Source organism: Gymnodraco acuticeps, unplaced genomic scaffold (genome assembly GCF_902827175.1).
Source record: "Gymnodraco acuticeps unplaced genomic scaffold, fGymAcu1.1, whole genome shotgun sequence".
Classification (NCBI taxonomy): Eukaryota; Metazoa; Chordata; class Actinopteri; order Perciformes; family Bathydraconidae; genus Gymnodraco; species Gymnodraco acuticeps.
In genome coordinates, this window is record NW_022992059.1 from 126,764 (window position 1) to 150,832 (window position 24,069).

Here is a 24,069-nt window from a genome sequence, read left to right on the forward strand (position 1 = left end):
GTTCTTCAGATGACTGTGACGTTAACGTGTAAGCTCAATAATGAACTCCAGCTCAACCAACCATATTGTAATATCTAAGTAATCATCTTGAAATATGACATTAATAATTGTAATATACACACATCTTATTGTGAGGCTGATTTCACATACACTACTTCGACGTTAGCTAAATAGAAAATAGCATGGATAATTTACAAAGGCTTTAAAAACACAGCAGGAGCCCAAGACAATTATAAAACTTGTCATTATTTCAGTACAGTTCAATTGGTTTTATTTTCATAAACGGTTAGCAACCGTTAGTGCCAAAGCAGTAGGCTATAATATATTAATGACTGCTGTAGACTACAACCACTACTTGTTTAGCTAGCATAAACTCAACAAAGCTAGCGTTAGCTGGCTGACTGACGTTATTTTTGCCGCTAAACTGCACGATATAAAACGGTGGTCTTCAAAGCGGATTTAATCCTCAATCACAATAATAATATTCAAAGTAATACTGGGCAAGTAATGGGCAAAATGTACCGTTGATTGATGCGCCATGTCAGCGGACTGGTAGCGACACGAACCGTGAGCCCCGCAGTCTCCAGTCACCCGAGCCTCGTCCTTCTGATAGCTCCGCCCCTTCGCTCCAACCCCCCCTCCCTCCCCCCACATCTACAGGTGAAAATTACTTTTGCAACACATTTATCGCAAGAAGTGTAGCAAAAGTCAAGACCGCAGATTCGTCGATTTATACTGCCACAGAGCAGATTCGTCAAGTTGTAATGAATGATTTGAGAGGTTGTAATAAATAAAGTTGCCGTTGTAATGGAAAATATATTTAAAAAATATGTATCTTTCTGCAAGTGAACATTTCATAACTAAGTTAATTTTTTTTATACAAGCTACAAAACTTTTTTTTTTCTTCTGTGACTTCAAATTTGGTTCACAGTTACGTGGATATTTTTTACAAGTGTAAATTTGGTTCACAGTTACGTGGATATTTTTTACAAGTGTAAATTTGGTTCACAGTTACGTGGATATTTTATACAAGTGTACATTTGGTTCACAGTTACGTGGATATTTTATACAAGTGTAAATGTATGCACACAAACTCAGATTTGTTTTCTGCAAGTGCTCACATCAGGTTTTCACGCTCTCGCATTTTGCACCATATCTACCTTCATACTTATACATCCACTCAACCTCAAGGATCTAGAACCAGCCACTAATGGCGCGTTTCCACTGCAGCGGGGTAGCCCCGTTTAAGCGTCCCTAAGGGTCCTCGCTCCCCTTATACATCCAACCCACCTGGCCGTCCGAGGCCGTGGCGCATTGCCATTACAGTTTAGGACCTGGGGTAGCAACGCAGTGTAGGCGGGGCTCCCGTCGAGCTCCCGCTGGATTTGATCATCCCCAATGAGATGTAGGAACGTCGTCACCTCCTCGGTCGACCACGGTGTGCTTTTCTTTGACGTTGCCATTTTTGTAGCTCCTCCGTTTACAAAAATGCTGTGTATAAAAATGCTGCAAGCTTGCTTCTAGATATATATGCGACGCTAGGGATGATCTCGCGTGCGATCTTGTGACGATTCTCTCTGGCCAATCAACAGTCGAGAGTGTTGACATCACTAGTTCAGCCCTGGCCCTGGCCTGATAGAACCACGATTTTATGGGGCCGGAAAAAGAGGGAAAAAGTACCCGCTAGCCGGCGCTACGCTATATGGAAAGGCCACCAAAAACTGGCCTGGCCGCTTGAGGACGATTAAGGACGCTTAAACGGGGCTACCCGCTGCAGTGGAAATGCGCCATAAATGTGCAGCAAAAATTCAAAACATGTTACGAAGGTCACAGATATTCAAAATGTTCCTCTTTGTGGCCAACATATGATTTGGTGTGTCAAGACGTAATAAAAGTGCACTTTGAAGACTAACAATAACATAAGTGTAATGTCAAAAGCAGAAGTGCTATTGTTTCACATTTATATGCAGTGCATTAATTTCTTCCTTTTCATTTCTTTTCTTACAGCTGATGTCTTAATCGTGCATCCAGTGCAGCTGGGAGGGAATTAGGTTACATGGAAAACATTTCAAAAGCCGTTTTGAGTAGCCAACAATGGCAAAGGCCCCGCTGAGTTTTGGGGTGATCAGTAACAATTCCTTCCTCACATCTGCAGTGGAGTTACATGAGAGTTAATGCAATGCAGCCTATAAACTGGTGTCAGGACCCCTGCGTTTTGGAACAATAGGCTCTCTGGTCCCCCCGCTCCACCAAGACAACTTTGGGGGAACTAAATAAAAAAGAATGCATTTGAAGTTTGTGAGAGAACTTTTTCTCTGCGCCAAAAATGGAATATGCTGGCGCTATGAATCCCAATATGGATTGTTATTCCTCAGAGACAATCCAAAGTGTTTTCACTCACATTAGCATACATCACGGGCTAGGTTGCCAAACCGGATCACTTTAAAAGACAAATGCATATATGAAAGTGAACTCAGTTGTTATGGCATATTAATTGATGATAATCTTTTGTGCCAGTTCACCACTTAGGAAGCGGCTAACCTCTGACCTGTGCCGGTGTTAAATATAGATACAGAGTAAGAGATAATCTGATATATGAGAACACACAACTTGGGAGAGTTGTCATCCTCACAGCAAGTACATAAAGCTGTGGCATAACTGTTTTACCCATTTAACGCGTGAATAATGTCTACAAATGGCAGGTCTGTTGCTTTCATTTCCCGGAGAGAAGTGTATTTACGGACTGCTGGTGGTCCCTGGAGGCCCCCTGTCCCCCTATAGCAGTATTTAATACCTCTAAAGTGCATAATTGCTGATCAGAGAGTCTGTTTTGTGTGTAAAGGACTTCTTTTCAACAAGGAGAGGGGGGGAAGGAATGCTACACCTCTGGTATCATGTGCCATATTTGTTCACAGTGGTAGGAACACAACGGCAGAGTGGCTGTCTCAATAGGGGCCCAGTATCTCTTTACGGGGGTCTTTTTGTGCTGGGGGGCTTGTGTATTGCTGGCTGACCATCGGGTGCAACAGAAAAGCCACTTAATAAGAAAAAAAGGCTCACAGTGTGATTCTGATCTGGCATGGTGACCTCTAGAGAGGCACACCCACGGGCTCTCTGTGTCCCCTCGGTGTCCATGTCCCCCCCCCCCCAAACCCACAAAAGGACGGCGGGGGGACGTGACATCAACATTCCCTTTAACCGAGCACCTGCTTCAGCCAACAAACCCCCTCCCCTCCAAGGGACCGGGGCCACGGAGCATTCCAGCCCGACACTGATGCGAGGTGACCGGATTGGCCGCTTCACACGGCCCCTCCAGTGGAGCGGGGGTCCGCAGCCAGAGCGGACAGCTGCAGGAGACAGAGAGGAAGAGGCGGATGAAGGGCACTAAACAGCCAGAAGTAGAGATAAAGTTGACAGGTTCATCGGAGCAGCTGAATGTCACCAACAGAAGCCAAAGTGAACACAACACAAGTTAAAGTGATAACGCATGAAGGTTGGGTTCACTTTCCAAGCTCTTTTTCAGAACATGGAATGAGGAATACAAACCTTGAGAAGTTGGAGTTATTGCGTAAAAGTGATGCGTTTATTTTTAGGCTCCTGTGAGATTGTATCTTGAAGAGTAATTGTTTTGCTATTTGCAGCAACAATTAGGGGCCGGATACGTAGGAGCCCTTTAACTGAGTTTATTATATACGCTTTATTTTGATTTGAAATGTTCAGAGGTAAAGTTGACAGGTTCATCGGAGCAGCAAAAGTGAACACAACTTGTTCAAGTGACAACGCATGAAGGTTGGGTTCACCTTCTTCTCTGAGCTCTTTGTAGGGAGCACTTAGAAATCAAAGTGACTCGTCTCTGGCAGTGGAATGCACTTTGTTCATGAGGTGATGTTTTGTTTCTTTCCGTTAATTGTCTCCTGGGAACTAAGTATTTCTTTGTGTTTCTCTTATTTTCCTACGATACTCTTATGATTGGATGTGAATAAGAACATGTGAAGGACAGATCATCTATTTCTATTTATTATTTTATTTTGAGAAAGGGGCAGATAAGACTATTTTCTTGTCCCTGCTCCTTTTCGGCCATTTTTACATGTATTTATATGTATTTTGATATCCTTTTCGGTGTGTTTAAAGAGACACGTGTTGTAAATAATTACATTAAGTTGTGCATACCATGAACGGAACAAATACAAATGAAATAAGAAATCCAAACCTTGAAAGTTGTGGTTATTGCATACAAATGATGCGTTTCATAATTGAGGCATCTTGAAGAGTAATTGTTTTGCTATTTGCAGCCACAATAAGGGGGCTGGATATGTAGGAGCCCTTTAACTGAGTTTATTATAGACGTTGTATTTTAAAGGTTTAACATGTCTTGTTTACATGGCCTACAGATATTATGTATGTATGTATTGTTGGAAGTGGATGCTAACTTGTAAGCCACTACAATGAGCTTAAAACATCCTTAACACACTTGTGTATCTAATATATCATGTTCCATTTACTTGTATATAGACTCTATTTGCACTATTTCTATTTGAATTGTATTTACTTGCACATGTCAACAATTTATCTTGCACTATTGTATCTGTTTTATTTGTCTAATGTCCTATATACGTTCATGTTGCTCTGTTGGAGGAGCCACATGACAATAAAGCCTTGAATCTTGAATGAAGTGGAAGCATGTCTGTCTGATGTCTGTTTTTTTTTTTAATGTAGCTAAAAAGCTTTAAGCTCATCTTCTGTTTCCTCGCCGATAATAATGATTATTTAGCTTTTGAATATTTAAAGCTAATGTATGTTTTTCTGCTTGACTTTTGAGTAAAGTGAAGTTTAAAGCTAAAACCTTGGCATGACATCAAGCTTCAAACTTGAACTCTTTAGTACAAAAGCTATCATGTAGAATAAATGTATGAATAAACATTTAAAGTTCACTTTTTTAATTTCAACAAAACTTGTATCTGCTTCAGTGGATTTCAAACACTTCCTGTACATGTTTTGCCCACTCCAGAGAAACAATACTTTGTGATTGCAAGTAACTCACTTAGAGAGTCTCTGCTTTGCTGATAAAGAGTTGTTGGCTGGAGCGCAGAGCACATTGAGAAGGTGCTCTGCTAAAGTAGGTTCACTTCAATATTTGAAATCAGTTCAATGATTATACAAATACTCTTTGTTGATTTTGTTCACTCACGTTTTACACGGAATAAAACAACTAGCTTTTCTCTTATTCTTACCAATTAGTTGTGATATTTGCATAATTAGCAACAAAATAATGGTGTTACAGGAGAATCTGTGTCTTAATTAAATAGCACTGCTCTCAGGATTTATTTTCTGTCACCCCCACAATGCGAAGATAGGTAGCTTGCTCTCTCAGGGATGTGTTAATTAATGAGAGACAAACCTTGTTCAGCTTGACACACACACACACACACACACACACACACACACACACACACACACACACACACACACACACACACACACACACACACACACACACACACACACACACACACACACACACACCCTTATTAGCTGTCGTCCTTATGTGGGACCACTGTTGCTCCACTTTTTTTTTATTTGAAGGAGAAACAGAGAATGAAAGAGAGAGGCCTGAAATAATTTAATTTGGAGCGGCTCCCAACTCAGCAGGTGAGAAGAAAAGGGGAGGGGGGAGAAGAGTGTGTGTGTGTGTGTCTTCTTACCGTGTGTCTTCTCATAATACAAGGGGTCTCACTTCACTTGCCCCAGCTGCAGAAGACCCTCGGTTTGTTGGTTTGGGTTCACGATGACATATATGAAAAGCTAACCCCCCCATCTCTCTCACACACACACACACACACACACACACACACACACACACACACACACACACACACACACACACACACACACACACACACACACACACACACACACACACACACACACACACACACACACACACACACACACACACACACACACACACACACACACACACACACACACACACACACACACTCCTGCCCCCGAACCCCAACTCCTAATTATCTCTGAATAGCAATTTTATTGAACCCTAATTTGTAGTAATGAATTGTGATAGGTGGCGAAGAAGAAGAAAAACTTCACCCCCCCCCCCCCCGCCCCTTCGCGGAACACACACCTCCCTTTGTTAATTGTCGGGGGGGCTCACTCTGACCCCGGAGCTGTTAAAGATAATCAGTGTTTTCACTGTTAGACCCTCGCTGACCATGATAAGATGTTCGTAGGATGTGCACTTCAGATCGAATTCCATACGGGACCAATCAGAGGCCGGGAAAAAGGGAGGGTTCATGCAAAAAAACTTGATTATCAGAATCTGAATTTCTTTATTCATCCCAAAAGTGAACAATATTACAGCCAAAGGGAAGAGAGAGATATCAAATAAAATTAGATAAAGGGCATTTAAAATGTAAAATTATTCTAATTACAAAGTACACATTTAGGTATAAAATATGAATAAAATAAGTGTGACATGTAGAATGCAGTGTGGTCGAAGGTAAAAGTATTGCATAGGCTCCTCCAACAGTTCAATATATATATATATATGTAATATATATATATATTGCACAGGCTCCTCCAACAGTTCAATATATATATATATATATATATATATATATGACATATATATATATATATATATATATGTAATATATATATATATATATATATATATATATTGAACTGTTGGAGGAGCCTGTGCAATATATATATGTATATATATATATGTATATATATATACATATGTACATATATATATATATACACATATATATATTGCACAGGCTCCTCCAACAGTTCAATATATATATATATATGACATATATGTAATATACTGAACTGTTGGAGGAGCCTGTGCAATATATATATGTATATATATATATGTATATATATATACTATATATATATACACTATATATATATACATATATATATTGCACAGGCTCCTCCAACAGTTTCAATATATATATATATATATATGTAATATATATATATATGTGTATATATATATATATATATGTAATATATATATATATGTGTATATATATATATATATATTGCACAGGCTCCTCCAACAGTTCAATATATATACATATATATATATTGAACTGTTGGAGGAGCCTGTGCAATATATATATGTATATATATATATGTATATATATATATGTATATATATATGTATATATATAGGACATAGAACAACTGTTTAGAGATGTAAATACAAATGCAATAGAATAGAAATAGTGCAAGAAGAGTCTATATACACAAGTACATGGAATGATATATTAGATATCTATATATTAGAAACTAAGGATGGCAGCCAGCTATAATGATGATTTGAACTATATTGGAACAAATAGTGATGCGGGGTTTCCTCACAGCCCTCTGGACTCTCTCTCTTCCGGCAGAGTCGGGCGATTGAAAAGCAGCGATTGAAGACGTTGGAGAGGACGATCCTGCCGACAGGGACCCCAACGCAACAGGGCGCTCAGTCGTCAACGGAAACAAGGGTTCCCATCAGACAGGCCGGGGTCACGGGGTCAAACCGGCCGGCCCCCGAGCCCCTCTGTTTGTCTTTGCACTAACGCTCTCTGGGGGAGAAGGGCCTATTTGTGGAGTCATGTTTCTGTGGATTGAAGACATTAAAAGGTGCCATAGGTTTATTGTGTATTTAATACTTTGTTGTTGGGTTGATGCGTCGCAGATGTTTTTATTGGCTCACCTCACTTTTTAAGTTCTTTGAAATGTGCAGTGTTGGAAGTGATGGTGAGTTCAAGGGCGGGTCGGACAGTTTGACTCCAACATTTGGAAGAAGTTGGCTGAACAAATGCATTGGATTTGCAAACTGCACAAATATTCTTTTTTGGTAAAAGCCAAAGCAAATAGAGAGAGAACATAAGCTAGTAGTTTCTTTATACATGAAAACATGTGTATATATATTTATATGAATGCATGTTTTCTGCTAGTGTAATATATTATAAAAAAGTCTAAATGATCTAAAACATTTTATATTGAGTATTATTGTGGCTCATTCTTTCTACTGTAGATATGTATACACTTGCTGCTGCTGCTTAATGTTTGTATTGTATTGTATTATGTTTATACTTTCTTCCACCTTTAAAGATTGAATGCAGGTTCACTTTGCTGCTGCGACAAAATACATCAATAAAGTATCTATCTAGTAATATTTGCTTTGACTACGGTGGATTGTTTTTATATATCATTTTGATATTTGTTGAAGTCTACTGAATTCTCCCACACTTTAGATGAACCACATTTATTTGCAAAACCATATCTAAGAACATTATCCCGAGCTACAGAAAGAAAAGAAGAAAAACAGAGGGTAAAACGCCGGATAATTGAAACACTAGCTTGGTTTCTTTTCCTTTATGTCCCACTTCCTGTTGGTGATGGGAGGATCTGCAGCGATATCTGCTCACTGTGTGCTCTGGGCTTCCTGTCGGTGGACTTACATTACAATGTGTAGATTTAAAGATTGGGAAACTAAAGTCGGCAGGCTTTCCAGTTGGATAACGGCTCCCTCTCTCGCTCTTAAACCCCCCCCCCCCTGTCTGTCACACTGTGCTCCAATACCAGATGGTAGGCGTTCAACACGGAGAGCACTAAGCTAAAATACCTGATTACAATTCAAATATCATGGCCAGGCTCAATATCATTTATTTCTCTCCCTGTTCCCTTCATCCTTGTTTTACTGGAAGAGGACAATGCAAAGCCCCTTCTCAAACAGACCAGAGAGAAGAGAACCTGTTCCCGAGGGGATTACTCGTTCATTTCGCTGTGTTTCAAAGTATAAAGTGGCAATACTAATAGAACATTATATTTGTTTTACTCAATGTTTTAAGTAGACACATAATTGAGGCGGAAATATTTATAGGATGTAAATTGTGCCCTGGTTGACATTTTGGAGCCATGACTATAATGAATGAAAATGTTATGCCAAATTCATATTTATGCTGTTTATTCATATTTGACCAATATATTCAGCAGCGTCATCCATATACATTGTTCTTGTAAATGCATAACGTATGTAGCGACACATTAGTGGAGACATATTCAATAAACCTAAGGGCAGTTCTGCTTTATGTAAAAATAATAATAAATATACAGCTGTATTATAATTATAATAATTATATTTTTATTATCATTTTGTATAATCTGACTTACAATGAGACAAACCGGGTGGAAACTATGCTTTTGTTTTTTGAGGATTAGCTTTTGTTTCAATTTCAAAGATCATTACATTGAAAATAAATATAATTATTTGAACCCACTTTGATGGATTTGTCCTTATTATCGTTGTTGTATACACATTGTGTGTTTTGTGTTATATACTATATTTCTCTCATTATAAGGACTGTTTCTATCTTTGTTAGTTCCAGATCTTCTTTCCTCATGAGAAATCTTTTAGCATTTCTGTTGGCTTTTTATGAACAAAATACATGTTATTTGTTGAATAAAAGACATCTGGACGTATCTAGTGACACATGCACCAAATCCAACACCATAAGCAGTTCAATATAATGTATCATTTACAGTCAGTTGTAAGATTCTAATATTTTACAAAGCAGTATATTTGGCTATTGAATTAAAACGCCTGTCATACATTATGTCATTTTTTTATTAGCACTAACTGTTGTTTACATTTGACTACAACACATTGACTGCAATGTTTATAAAAACACAACATTTGTGCTTTCCAAGATGCACCATAAGTGGATATAAGTATTACAAGGTGATACAGAACAATAACTGCACAGATGGAATGAATCAGGTCTGCAGAAACATGCATAGCTCTGAGCGTGACCTCATGCCCAAACTCAGATCCCAATCGCTGTGACCCTCGACCTTTTTGCTTGGAGGAACCACACTCTGCTCTCATATGCATACAGTTATTCAAAACAAGTGCACTGCTAAACCTCGCATCTCCAAAAACGCTTTCAGCTTGACCTCTTTAAGTCTATCCAGCTGGTTTGGGAACCGTTTAGTGGATATAGGGGTCGTAGGAATTCCCCATCACCCGCAGGAGCAAGTAAGCCAAACACATGAACCCCCTCTTTGTTGAATTGTGAGGTTTGTGTACTGACAGGAAAGCAGCGAGTGTTTTCTTCCTCCATGGCCAGAGAGTGTTTCTCTGAGAGTGTGATCTCTGGTGTGGGCAGAGGTGCGTCTAGCCGCCCACACCACTGGCACTCTTGCCCGTGTAGCACCCATAATAGTCTCCCCTACATCTCCTTCATTAGTCATTCAGCTCCTTATTTGTGTTTGGTTTCCCCTCTGGCTCCTAATTAATGCTTAATCGAAACTGCTGAACTGAGCTGGTAGAAAATTCATGAATATTAAAATCGACCCCGACGGTTTTTTTCTGGCTTTCTCCTCTGTTTCTCTCCTTTTTGGTTGGCTTGTCTACAGTAGTAGCCAGGCACCATTTATTTGTCTTGCTGTCAGAGATGTATGATGGAGGATAGTGCCGTATCTCTGAGTCACTTTGATGTGCTTTTTCCCAATCCGGGGGCACTTGAACGTAGCTTCACTGGATGCTGGAATGGGAGTGAAGCAGACAGAGGAATCAGCACTTTAACAGCCTGCAAATGGCCATAAACGTAACTAGATAAACTCCATAAGGAAGCAAACTCAAGGCCCATGATGCCTTTTGGATATTCCCCTTCATTCAGACAGGAAACTCTTTAAAGAACGTTGGTTTCAAATTGCATCCTGTAAAATAGGTTTGTATTGACATGCTGACAGGGCTGTTTGAAGACTGGGAGCTGTGCGACATCCCATAACTCAATATTTGTTTTCATAAGTTTGAAAGTGCAAGCTCAGCATTCATTCTGTTATACTCCTCTTACATTTCCACACATATTGTTTTGGGCATTGATCACGTTTTGAAGAACACTCGGAGAATGTTTTAGGATTAAAGAAACTTCCAGACTTCTTCAGAGAATGAAATAAGGTTTTCTTTTAAAGTAACAATGCAGTTTATTTAGGAAACGTAGACTATTATGTATAAACTCTGTAGTGACTTGCTGTGATGCATGCCAGGACTTCTGACTTTAAGGTAACACATTAGATATGTTAACAATGATCCAGTTATTCATCCAGCTTTGAGGAGATCACTGAATGTGTGTATGCAACATGATGATGAATGTCTCCCTGTCATCTCTCTTCAGGGAGAGCTTATGAGCAGAAAATCATTTAAAAATATACACTGCTGTTTATCATAAAACTGTAATTAACGACGGCAAAACTTTGTTCTTTCACAACCTTGCACGAGCAGCACTGATATATAATCACATGTGATTGTTAAAATGCTCCGCACAACAACACAATCATGTTGCTCTGTGTGAATAAACATGTCTATATTTGTTCTGACTAAATTGATGGTGGCATGGCAGCCGACGCAAATTGAAATCTTGTGACAATTTCTCTGAAGTTACTCAAATACAATTTGACTCCTGACAAGGGGGATGCCATTTATAAAACAGACCATGCCATCAGTGAAGCCCGGCATTTGCATAATGAGGATACTTGCATTTCCGCCAGCAATGTTTTTGACAGCCTCGAACTAAAAGCTGTGTTGGAGAGGAGTGAGAAATGTCGATACAAATAATCCAGAAGAGGCAGAAAGAAGGGCAACAAATGTATTTTGGCAACAACAATGTGCTCAAGCTGCAGTAATGCTAGGTGACCCTGGCAGAGGAGGGACGGAGGGGCCTTCTGCCCTGAGCTACAGCCTTGACTTTGAACGCACCGCAGAGGAGTTGGACCGCAGGAGAAACTACTCCAGAGTTCTCTGATAGGTCGATACATATGGCACATCTGACGCTAATGCCATGTAGCTCGTTTGCTCTAATTGTTGATTCAATTTGCTAATGACTAATTTGATTTAAGTGGCAGGCACATCTCCATGTGTGCAGGACATGGAGAGGAGGAATATGAAAAGAAATGGCGTGATGGCTTGTCACGCAAAGGCTGCTCGCCTATGAATATTCCATGAGAGTTCACACTTAATTGTTTCTGATTTGTTTATTTTTTTTTCAATACAGTGCTTTAGCGCACACTCCATCAGTCCCCGTGTTGACACACCATGCTCCCCCCCACCCCCTCCCTCCCTCTCATGCCACCCTTCTCCTCACCATCCCCCACGCTTTTCACAAGTGGGTGCTCAGATGTCCATCAAACGCAGCAATGAAGGATCACTATAAGTTGTTGGAGCCTGTCAACAAAAGCACTCTCCCCCCTGTCCCCCCCTGCCCCCCCCCCTTGTTGAGAACACCTCTGATGTGAAGGAGCAGATGAATTTCTAACCAGACTTTGTTCAGGGGGGCCCCCCATTGAGCTATACCGCTACCTGTTGCTAATGCAAATGAATTCAAAGATTCCAAAAGGAAGCGTATTGTTCCACCGCTGGAGTGTCTGAGTCCATTGGCTGTTCAAAGCTTCCCAGAAATGAGGACATCTGGGGTAAAGGTTCCAACGGTGCAAATGGTTTGTGGGAATAAATGTGTGGAAACTGTAACACAAGCAGAAAAAAAGAGTACTTACACAGATTAAAGCCATGGAGCTCCTGCGACGTCCATCCGCTTGTTTGTCCAAGCCTTCACTTTGTATTTTTGAAATCCCTCTCTACCTTTGTACCCGCCTTGTTCTGGCCACACTTCCAAAGAAGCACATCTCTTTCCTTTGTTGCCTTTTATCCCCTCCCTGGATGGCGGTCCTGAGCTGCATGACTTGCAAATCACGCCGTGATATTGAATGGGATTGACATTTTCAGATGTTAGAATATTTCATATTTAGTAACGGGCAATGGAAAATGGATGGAAGTCTAATTATTGTATAATGATATGTTTCCCTTTCAAATCTGCCGGGGCCCTGCAAATCTGTTGCTATGGAGATTATGAATAAATATGTCCATGTATTTATGTATTAATTCATCTGTGTGTATATTTGCTCATGTATTTCATTCATTTGGGTCATTGTCTCTTCCGGACAGACGCTGTGATGTGAAGAGTTTCACCGGAAGTCGGGGTGGATCAGCCAATCAGACGAGATGACAGACTTTTTGGGACTTGGGGGAAACAAAGTAATTGCTGTAAGTTTCTCCTTCTTACTCTCTGATTTGACTTAGTGATGCAGAGCCTAGAGAAATCCCAGGCAGGTCACAGGAGAGTGACAGTTTAGGGCAGTTTGTATTAGTATTGATAAATAAACATTATTTAAAACATCTTGTCAGGCCTAGTTAAATATCCTCAGCGTGGTTCAGTAGCTTCACCAAACCCAGGGCATGGAATATTTAATTATTGTCAAAAAAACTGAATAATGAAAAAGTCAATTTCCAGACGAAGACAATTGCATTTGTAATATCTGCATGTGAAATCTTCTCCCCCCCTCGCTGCGTCCCGTCTCCTGCGTACCATAGCGCTCTTCCTCATATTCACTTGTCGTGGCTAATTACGTGTTTAACCCTGTGCGTGCTGCTGAGCTTGTTTTACATTCAAATGTATGGGCACCTCGATGGTCTGAAGGAGCAGGAATGAGCAGCGACATGACGGCGAAGATCAGTCTTCTGGTAATTCATTATCCCCTTGGAAAAAAGAGACGGCTCTCAGTGGGGGGCGGGGGGGGGGTCTTGGAGTTGTTGACCTTTGACCCCTGACTGGGTTGGAAATATTAAAGGTCATAAGTGGATGGCTAGTGGCGGTAGAGGAGAACATTTCTATTTCCAAAATGATGAATTCATTGTATTTACTTTCCTTTAATTTTGACATTGTCTGCCATTATTATTATTATTATTATTATTATTATTATTATTATTATTATTATCTGTATTATTAGTATTTGTTCTGTAATTTCATTTGCATTTTTATTACAAAGCAAATGCAAATATTTCTGTTTTCATATTAACACAATGCCCTAGCAATAATTTTCTGATCTTGTTGCTCATGGAATAAATAATTATGCATATGTTGTCAATATTTACATTTCCACTGTTTAATTTAATTCTAATGGAAGTCTCTGGGCGATGCAAGCAGCAGCTAATAGAAGAGAAATGATTAAAGCTTTCCCCATAATAACCCTGCTGAAACACAACTTGCTGTTCCGTAATCTAATGTAGCATTTCAGTGTTTATAGACTGCGGCAACTTTGATCGCTTCTATTGTTGATTTAATTTCCAGATATAAATCAAACCCTCTTTAAAAGGACATAGGTTTTATTAGTTTTGGAGGAAAATAAACAATTGTTTGTGTGTGTGCTTTTTTTTTAATCATTACCACGCACCCTGTCCTCTGTACAGTGGTTCCATTGTGCTGTGAGTGTGTGTGAGTGTGTTTGGCATGCAGTACCAGGCTGGGTCAAAGCAGCTTAGTTCCGATCTGTTGGGTGACCTGCGCGAATCCTTGCCGGCCTCACTGACCCGCATGATTTCATTATAGAGAGGTGAGGCGCACGGCCTCTGCACACACACACACACACACACACACACACACACACACACACACACACACACACACACACACACACACACACACACACACACACACACACACACACACACACACACACACACACACACACACACACACACACACACACACACACACACACACACACACACACACACACACACACACACACACACACACACACACACACACACACACACACACACGGAGGTATAGCTGCACATATGCATAAATACAGTTAAGGCATATATACGTACACTCGGGCGAACATCCCCCTTTCTACACTCATATACATAAAAACATATTGAAAAGAACTCACTGACATTCTCTTCACACTGTGTTACCGCCTGAAGAACTATCTCCATTTTGATGATTTTCACGTTGTCACTTAAATTCAAAGACAACATTTCAAATAGATTAAAATGTCCATTCAAATCTGCATGTCATTAACACAATACAAGATTGTATTGCTGGACTGCTATTTGTCAAGATGCAAGGTTGTAAAAACGACCCCGAAAAACAAGCTCCCGTATATCTGTAAAACATCTTGCAACGCTATGATTCATCACGAGCTACAGTATGTGGTTCCTTTAACATTACATTGACATAATGCCAAGTGTGCCTACACTAAAACTATGAACATTTTGCAATTACAGTTCAAGAGGGACAACATGGTTGCATTTCTAAAATGAAAAACAACTAGCAGAGGGTAGAAGAGACAGAAGAAACATAACACAAGAGCAAAAACTAAATATATGTTTTTTATTTCTAACAATACTTTAAACACTAAATACTTTATACGGTGCGTTCAAAAGATACAAGACATTGAGGACATGAACAAAGCTGCAGTGTCTGGTACATTCAGAATTGCATTGACAAAATGACTCATAAGGTTGCAATCATGGAAGATATTTCAAGATAAAGGCAGTAATTGCATTCCAAAAAATGAAAAAACTAACTAACGGGAAGTGGAGACATTTCATGGTGGAATGCAAGTTGTAACTTCCATTGTCCATTTCCTAGAAAACCTTTCCTGGAAGTTAGTAATTTAATTGTCACCAGAAGCAAAGGGAACATATTGATCCTTAGTCATCTATTCAACAAGGAGATGAATGAAGCTTTGAGAAAGAGCACGCTTTGTAACTGATTTCAAAAAGATAATAACTTCATTATCTCACATTGGAAGAATCTAGTAAATGAAATGTATGGAGGGGAGAAAATAACCATGAGAATCAGAAACCAAGTTATAGAACACAAAACATCAATAATGACCATGTGGTACGATCTGACAAGATAATATCAATTTGTGCTTTTACTGATTTTTGTTCTGTATGCCTTGGGATCAAATCATTTCTAAAAATGCAAATAATGAAAGCGATTAGGCTTTATTACACTATAACATCAAATCCCTAAAACCAGACACTCTGCTGATAGTGAGCACTTCTTAGATCTGAGAAGAAATGCATGTATTTTGAGGTTGATGGAGAAGTGGTGCTGAAACCGATCACTAGATGGCGATCTAGGTTAAAGCAGTGTCCTGTTCTGTGGCAAGTGATCCTCCTCATTGAAGAGTACACAGTCACAGCATGTTGAGCTGTGGAATAAGGAATAGGATTTGCTTTCACTTTAGCGGGGATTGAGGATTTTGCTTGCGAGGGATGCATGTTCTGAGCCTGAGATGTTCACACCACAGCTAGTAACTGGTTCCTAGTTAGGGGAGATACATGGTTTGGACCCCAGCTAGCCTAATTATGCTAAAGCAAGATCAGTGCTACTAATTCATGTTGGAGTTATTGTTCAATTTGTTAAAAAAAATAAAGAGGGGTAGTAATTAAAGAGTGACGAGACACATTCATTATTGTTAAAAAGAGTGGGAATGATGATACATCCCAAAATGTAGGGGTGTTAAACCAAGCATTATCATTGTTGTCCCTCTCCTGTGACAGTCAAACTGTTGTTCTTCTGCTGAAATTGAATGTCTAAGTATGAAATAAATAAATATAAACCTGCAAGCCCTTTTGCTTTTACTTAAAGAACAAATAAAACTGAGTTTAGTTTATGATATAGCTGCTTAACAGGGCATTTTCAGGCCGAATCCAGTGTCTACATGCAGGAGAAATGCTCACTCTGAGGGAGACATTTGATTGGCTGAAGGAATTAGAAGTAGGACAAGTTTGGAATGGGCCTTGAAGACTTTTGACCAAAGAAAATACAGTTGAATTACATTTTTAGGCTAACGCCTACAATTCTTCTCATAACATATAGGAAAGACCTCGACATCAACTTTTCAAGGTAAGCAGACTAACTAACCTATTTACCTGCACATCTAACCGTTTATGTGGCTACTTTTGATAGCTATGCTAATTAGCTAACGCAGATAGCATGTGTTGTCAGTGGCGGTTCTAGAACATTTTACATGGGGGGGCAAAGGGGAGGCAAGAGGTCATGCCAGGGTGGCATAGGATGGCGGACAGTACGTGGTATTTTATACTCCTATTTATTGTTAATTCATGCCCTAACACAAGTGTTCTTAATGCACAAGAGAAACAAGGTGTTCAGACAAACAATCGGGTGCCCTTTGAGTCCCCCAAGCTTACCTCAACCATTTTAAATGAAAGGAAACTACAAAATGTATTTTAAAGCAATTAATTAATGGAACAGGTTGTTTTGCATTACAATGTAAAATTAAATATATATTTAGTTTTAGACAGACACAAAAATTGGTTGTCTTAGACAGACATATTTGCATGTCCTCACTATGCATTATTACATATTAATTTAATATTAAACAAATCAAAATGGCCAATTATCCCAAAATGTTGCTGCTAATATAATCACATGCTTGTCAACTTTAACTGATCAAAAATCTATTCTGAAAAAATACTTGAATTATCTATGAAATTGCAATATTGTCCCTCAGTTTGTTTCAACCCCGTCACGCCATACCATACCCTCCTATTAAAATAATGGATCAGTCCATGTGTGATCTGCATTGAGGGAATTACATCACAAAAGTGTCAGTTTCTTCTCTTACCTATATTTCAGTTTTTGTATTTTCAGATTAAGATTGACAAGCTCAACATTTCAACTATTTTGTATGAATTAATAATAGTAAATAATTGTTTATTACAAAAATAAACAATAGTTTTGCAAAATATTACAATGTTGTAATGTCCTTGACTTCCATGTGGTGCCATATCTTAGCTAAACAAGGTCTCATGCCTACTTTTACATTTTTTCAAGGAAATTTATATGTTGAGCCTGAGGTGGGAAAATGTAAGTAGTCCACTACCAGATGTTATGACCAAACATTTTGGTTTCATTTTTCAAAGATATAAAGACCCAAAAGGCACCCGATTCAGAGAATACTCTGCATACTGTAAGTACTTAATTATAATTAAGTACACAAATGACATGACCCATCTCTTCAGAGAGCTAAAGGTGACCTGTGCAGCAACACATTTCAATCAATATTTGTCAATACTAAGAGCTGCTAGATTGAGCTGCTGTAAAGCCCCTGTCACACTGTCCCGAAATTGACACCCGATGGACACACGAATATGGAATTGTGAATTTTGCACGAAGATGGCCCCGAACCACACACGAAGGCAACATTTACATTACATTTAAGACATACAACTGCAACGAAAGTAACACAAACAATTATGTTACAGTACTATGATACTGTACTGATATCTTCAGACTTTGTTCTTTACTTTATCCGTCGTTATATGTAGAAAATATTACGTTTTCTCCGTAATGTTGTTTCCATAACAACAACAACTTCCTGTCAACTGTCCTTCAAAATAATATATTATATCCTTTTTAGTTTCATAGAACACAAATTGGGTTATTTACATAATATATTTGATCATCATAATATATGATTTTGTTGTGCAATAAAACAACCCGATGGACACACGATAAAGGAAATGTTCAAATTCGGCTGTGATCGTAGCAACATCGGGCCATTCGTGAGGGCATCTTAAGCCTTCGTATGACCGCCGGTGGAGTTTCTCAGGCTCCGGCAGCAACTTCGTGAGCGGTGGCAAAATCTTTGGCATGCCAAAAAATTGCCGAAGGACCTTGAGAAGGTTCATTTTCGTGTTGAATTTGTGTGTCAATGTTGCCCTTCGTAAGGCCATCGTGAGGGCATCTTGTTATCATCGGTGCCATCGGGCATTCGCCCCGATCAGAGTGAGGGTGAATGCACCGATGATAACACGAAGATGACACGATTTGACAAGATGCCCTCACGAGTGCCTTACGAAGTTGCCGCTCACGAAGTTGCTGCCGGAGCCTGAGAAACTCCACCGGCGGTCATACGATGGCTTAGATGCCCTCACGAATGGCCCGATGTTGCTACGATCACAGCCGAATTTGAACATTTCCTTTATCGTGTGTCCATCGGGTGTCAATTTCGGGACAGTGTGACAGGGCTTTATGGAATATGTGAGGAGAATAAAAACATACCATGTGGTCCAGCTGGAGTTTCATCTGCCTCCTGATCCCTGCCTCTGTCCCTCTTTCTGATACTTCATCTTTATTCCTCACATATATTTCTTCTTCTTCACTAATGTCTTCATCTCCTCCTCCTGCTCTGACCCTCCTGGTCTCTTCATCTCCTCCTCTTCCTCCTGCTCTGACCCTCCTGGTCTCTTCATCTCTCTTTTCCTTTTCCTCTTTCTGTTCGTCCTGATCACTTCTCATATGCCTTTGTGTTGTTGTTGAATCACTCCTATACTCTGGCCTGCAAGAGTCTACTTGTGAAAAGCACTGGTACAAATGCTTGTATAACTTTACACGTTAGGGCCATGTAGCCTAGCTAATATGTAGCATATCATAAATATAACATCAGAAAGTATTGATCAAGCGCACACAGGCAGCTGTGTTTGGATCCAGTTTTTACGGTAAAGGATGTATCCTGGTTTCATTGATCTGGCCTCATTGCTGTGATGTGTAGTTTACGTGGATTTAATAGTAGGCTACCGCGTAGTTTAGCAAAGTGATCGATCTCCCAGCTAACGCTGTCTGCGTAGTATTTTGTAACGTAACGCCCGAAACAGCGCCCGTCTGTTAAACGCTATCGATTCAAACTAAAGCGTTTTTATTAATATTTAGTTTCAAGCTCTTGTCCTTAGTAAAAACAAAACTAGTGGAAAGGGAAATGCTCCAAGGGGAAGCTGATCCATAGGTGCTGGGACAGCTCGATCCCTCTCTGCAGCGGTGTGAGCCGCGGGCTGTGTGAACGCCGCTCCGCAGTTTAATGCAGGGCCGTAGCTGCGTTTTTAACGGGCCTAAAATGATATTTAAAATGATTCACTTTTAACTAATGTAATGCTTGTTTTGTTGCTTGAGAAGCTTGTGGAAATAGTGTAGGTTTGTTTTAGTACAGTTTTAGGGAAACAAAAGTTAGGGGGGCAGCTGGGGGGGCAAGGCTCTACCGTGGGGGGGCAGCTGCCCCCCCTTGCCCCCCTGTAGATCCGCCCCTGTGTGTTGTGCTCAATGCCTGTCGTTTTTTAGCTGCACCTTTACCAGCTTTGAGAACACTTTCATGATCAATCATTATACAACATATCATATATATTATTCTGAAATGGACCAATCAAACAATGACTACTTTTACTTGTATTGCTTTAAGTATATTTTGTTGCTAATACTTCTGTACTTACTTTACAGCACATTTACTGGTTACCGGGTATACACTACATTCCGACTGGCACTACTTGTACGTAGGTAAGTACAATGTCTTAGTAATTCGTCCACCTCTGCAAACAGCTCACATTACACAAACAGCTCTGTTGGTCGTAGCTACTTTGTGTCCCCTTCTTTCCAAGCTCATCAGCTTATATTTGAAATGTTTTATTGTTCTTCGTCATTGTGGAAACTAAGGACTAACTGTCCTCACAGATAATATCCAGTTAATGGGTTTTTCTAGTTCTATGTTAAAACAAGTTTAGCTGAAACGCCTGCCTTCAATGTTTCATAGAAAGAAAACTAAAGGCACAAAACCAAGCGGGAGAGTTATAGAAAAGAGAAGAATGAGGGGGAGACTATGCGTGGCCAGAGAATCAAAGCGATTGAATTTGCATACCCTGCATGCAAGCATTTACAATACACACACGCATACATCCCATCACTGTAGTATCCCATCACTTCTATCTCCGCCTCTTTCCAATCTCCCTAGCCTTCTTTACATCAACTCTTTTTCCCCATCCTTCTCTTGCATCTCCTCCTGCTCTCTACCTATACAAGTTGTCATTCTCTCCCCATAATAGCGCTTCTGTGCCTTCATGTTGCTGGTTGTTTGCTTGAAACGTAATCTGCAGATGTAACAGAGGAAGAAATTGAGTCTAACAAATGGCTTGAAAGGCTCACGCGGCATATCAAGCCCAAACCAACAAAGGCAGACAAAACGCCCGTCTTTTTTCCTCCCCTCAACATCTGAAGTTGATATTTTCAACAGAATAGCACGCAGCCAACGCTCCCTGAATAAAGAAGGCTGCTGTTGTGTTCTGTTGTCATTCTGACTTGAATGGGGAAGTTGAGGCCCGTTTGTTTGGTTTAGCTGTTAAGGAGAAATGGGTTTGTTTGATTAACATTTTGCTCGCGCATGTCAGTTTCAGCAGCGTCATTTCTACGGGGAAATGAAAAGAGCTGAGGCTGTGTAAGTATCTATCTATCCACCTATCTACGTCTATATATATATATCTATCTATGTCTAGTTTCAATGGACGCATAAATGTAAATTAGCTTAACAGCTACTGTGATTACGGCTATTTCTGCTGAACATGACCCACACATTACCAGACATTACCTTAATCTGTGTGTGTGTGTGTGTGTGTGTGTGTGTGTGTGTGTGTGTGTGTGTGTGTGTGTGTGTGTGTGTGTGTGTGTGTGTGTGTGTGTGTGTGTGTGTGTGTGTGTGTGTGTGTGTGTGTGTTGTGGTGGTAGTTTCAATAATGTGCAGTAATAACATTGTTTTTTGTGTGCCTCCCGGTTCACACACATCACATTACTCATCCACAGTGGATACAGCTTTGGTAGTGTTACAGCACTTACATGCAAAACCCCATCAAATACTTTTAATGGTGAGTAACTTCACCTTTTTGTTTCAGCTTGTTTCTCATTGTTGCTTCTCTACATGAAATGGCTGTTGTTTCTTTTGACACAGCCAAGTGTTACCAAAGTCTCACTCTTTCCTGTTTCTTAACACCCGGTAAATGTCGTCGTCAATACATAAACCCACTCCTCTAATGGGGAGTTCACACAGGCACCTCTTCCCTTCTCTCGTACACCTAACTGAATGATTAGCTGTGTTCTTAATGACACACTATGTGTTGCTGATGTTTTGTGACTTTGTTAACAAGCTGATTCTAGTTTGTTTACCATCTCAATGTCTGATTGCCTTTTGTTCTTTGCCACTTTGCAGTTAAGAAGCCACGTGAGATCTCGTCTTCTCACTAGCTTATGCACACAAGTGATTCAACTTCAAATAAGTCATCTTGAATCCAAAGCGGGAGGTTGTAAAGTAGCTTGAAATTGTACTTTTTTGGAAAGTAATGAGTACTCTTCAGCAATCCCTATAGGATGAAGGACTTCAATTCATACATAAATTGAAATAATCACAGACATTTAAATACTTGATTCGGTGTTAAGAGGACTTTTTTTTGCTTGAAAACTGATTTTACAGCATTTAAGCCGGTGGTTCATTTGAATAACCAGTGGGATGGAGGAGGCAGTCTTTAATGACTGAGTAACTGCAACAAGCAGAGACCAAGGTTAGCTTTATTCTCAAAACAATGACTAAAAGTGTGATGACGAGGGAAAAATCACAACTGACAGCTGTATTTCAAACACAGAACAAATCTAATGAGATAAGGTGCTGCGTACCTCTTCAAAGTGACAAACCTGCTTGTATTTGCTCTGCCATTCTTATAATTCAACCACACTCCTACTGCGAGAGAGCATACATAATTGCTTTTCTCCACTCTCTCCATTTCCAATTCTTCTCTAACTTGAAAATGTATTAGTGGACTTCTGACTTGAATCAAGGTAATAAAACATACTTCATCAACCCTGTACCTCGTCTCTCCTTTCAGGGATCAATAAAGTTAATGTAATCTTCAAATCTGATTTAGATGAAGTGTACACCCCCTTCCTTACAGGAGCCTTGTTTCCCTATCAAATACGCGATAATCTGTAACATGGCTACGAGGTGACCCTCCCCTCACACCCGGGGGCCCGTTGACCACCTCCCCTGCCTGTGACACAGCGGCCCTCCACTCCTCATTAACCTCGTCTAATTAGATGGCAGGCCAGTCCATTGTTCGCCCTAATGAAGCCTCAATGGAAAGACAGGGCCTCGGCTGGCTCTTCTGACACTGCTGTGAAATTACAATCCCCCTCCTCCCCCCTCCCCCCTTGATTGTCTCTTTCTGTGGGGTTTCTCAGAGATCCACCGTTGAAAGTTGGAGGTTGTCCCTTCACTTGACAACTGGTACGACACAATTCATGAGATATACGTTATGGAAATAATCACTTTCTCAATGAGGCTTCAGGAAAACACATTTGAAAAGAAGTGGAGAAATTACATTTCCCAAAGACGACCATCTCTTGTTTGACTGTGCTTCTATACACCGACTGAATGTATATGTTTGCGCATATATATGTGTGTGTATATGTATGTATGATGATGTATGTGTATAGGTATGTGGGTAGGTATGCATATATGTATGGGTGTATGTGTGTATGTGTACGTACATGTGTGCGTGTTTAAGTAGATATATGTTTACATGTGTAGATATTTGTCATTTCAAACAACCCCTATATGTACTTTGTTTTTATTTTATTTTACCAATTTTGTCCGGTATTTAATTTGCCATTTTCGGGTCTCTAAAGAGATATGATTTGCAAAACTGTACTTTCAATATAATGTGACGTTGTGAAGTTGTAGGGTTGTCTATCAGAAAGATCCAGGCAGAAAAAGAGAGGGGCAGATAATCCGTGTGATAGCTCCACACATTCCCATGCAGCTATTTTTGCTCCGGCAGCAGAGCCCAGGGTAGCATTAGCTCTGCTTAGTGCCCCCCAGTATGGATCCCATCCACTAATTACTTGAGCTACCGTGGTTCGCTGAGATTTAAGTACCACCTCAATTCCATTATCTTCCATCCCTACAGCTAGCCCCTGTCGCCAGGCCCTTTGTAGTGGGGGAGCGAGGCTGGGGGGTTATTGATACAGGCCTGTCTTGCAGATAAGATCCAGAGAGGAGCGGTTCTGTACCATCTGTGTGTTCAGGGAGGTGGGTGGACTTGGATCAGCACCGGAAAGGAACACAGAGAGTGTGTGCATGCACCTATGTGGGGAAATCAAAAGGTGCCACAGGAGCACAAGGTGGTGATTGGATGGGGTATTATTCCCCCTCCAGTGTTTTTTCTTTGGTTCTTTAATTTTTTGGGGAGGTGGGGGTTTCACTCTGTTCACCCCAGAGCGGCTAATTACAATTCACATGTCACACACTCCACACATAAGAGTTAGGAAACAGAATCAGAATATTCCAAAG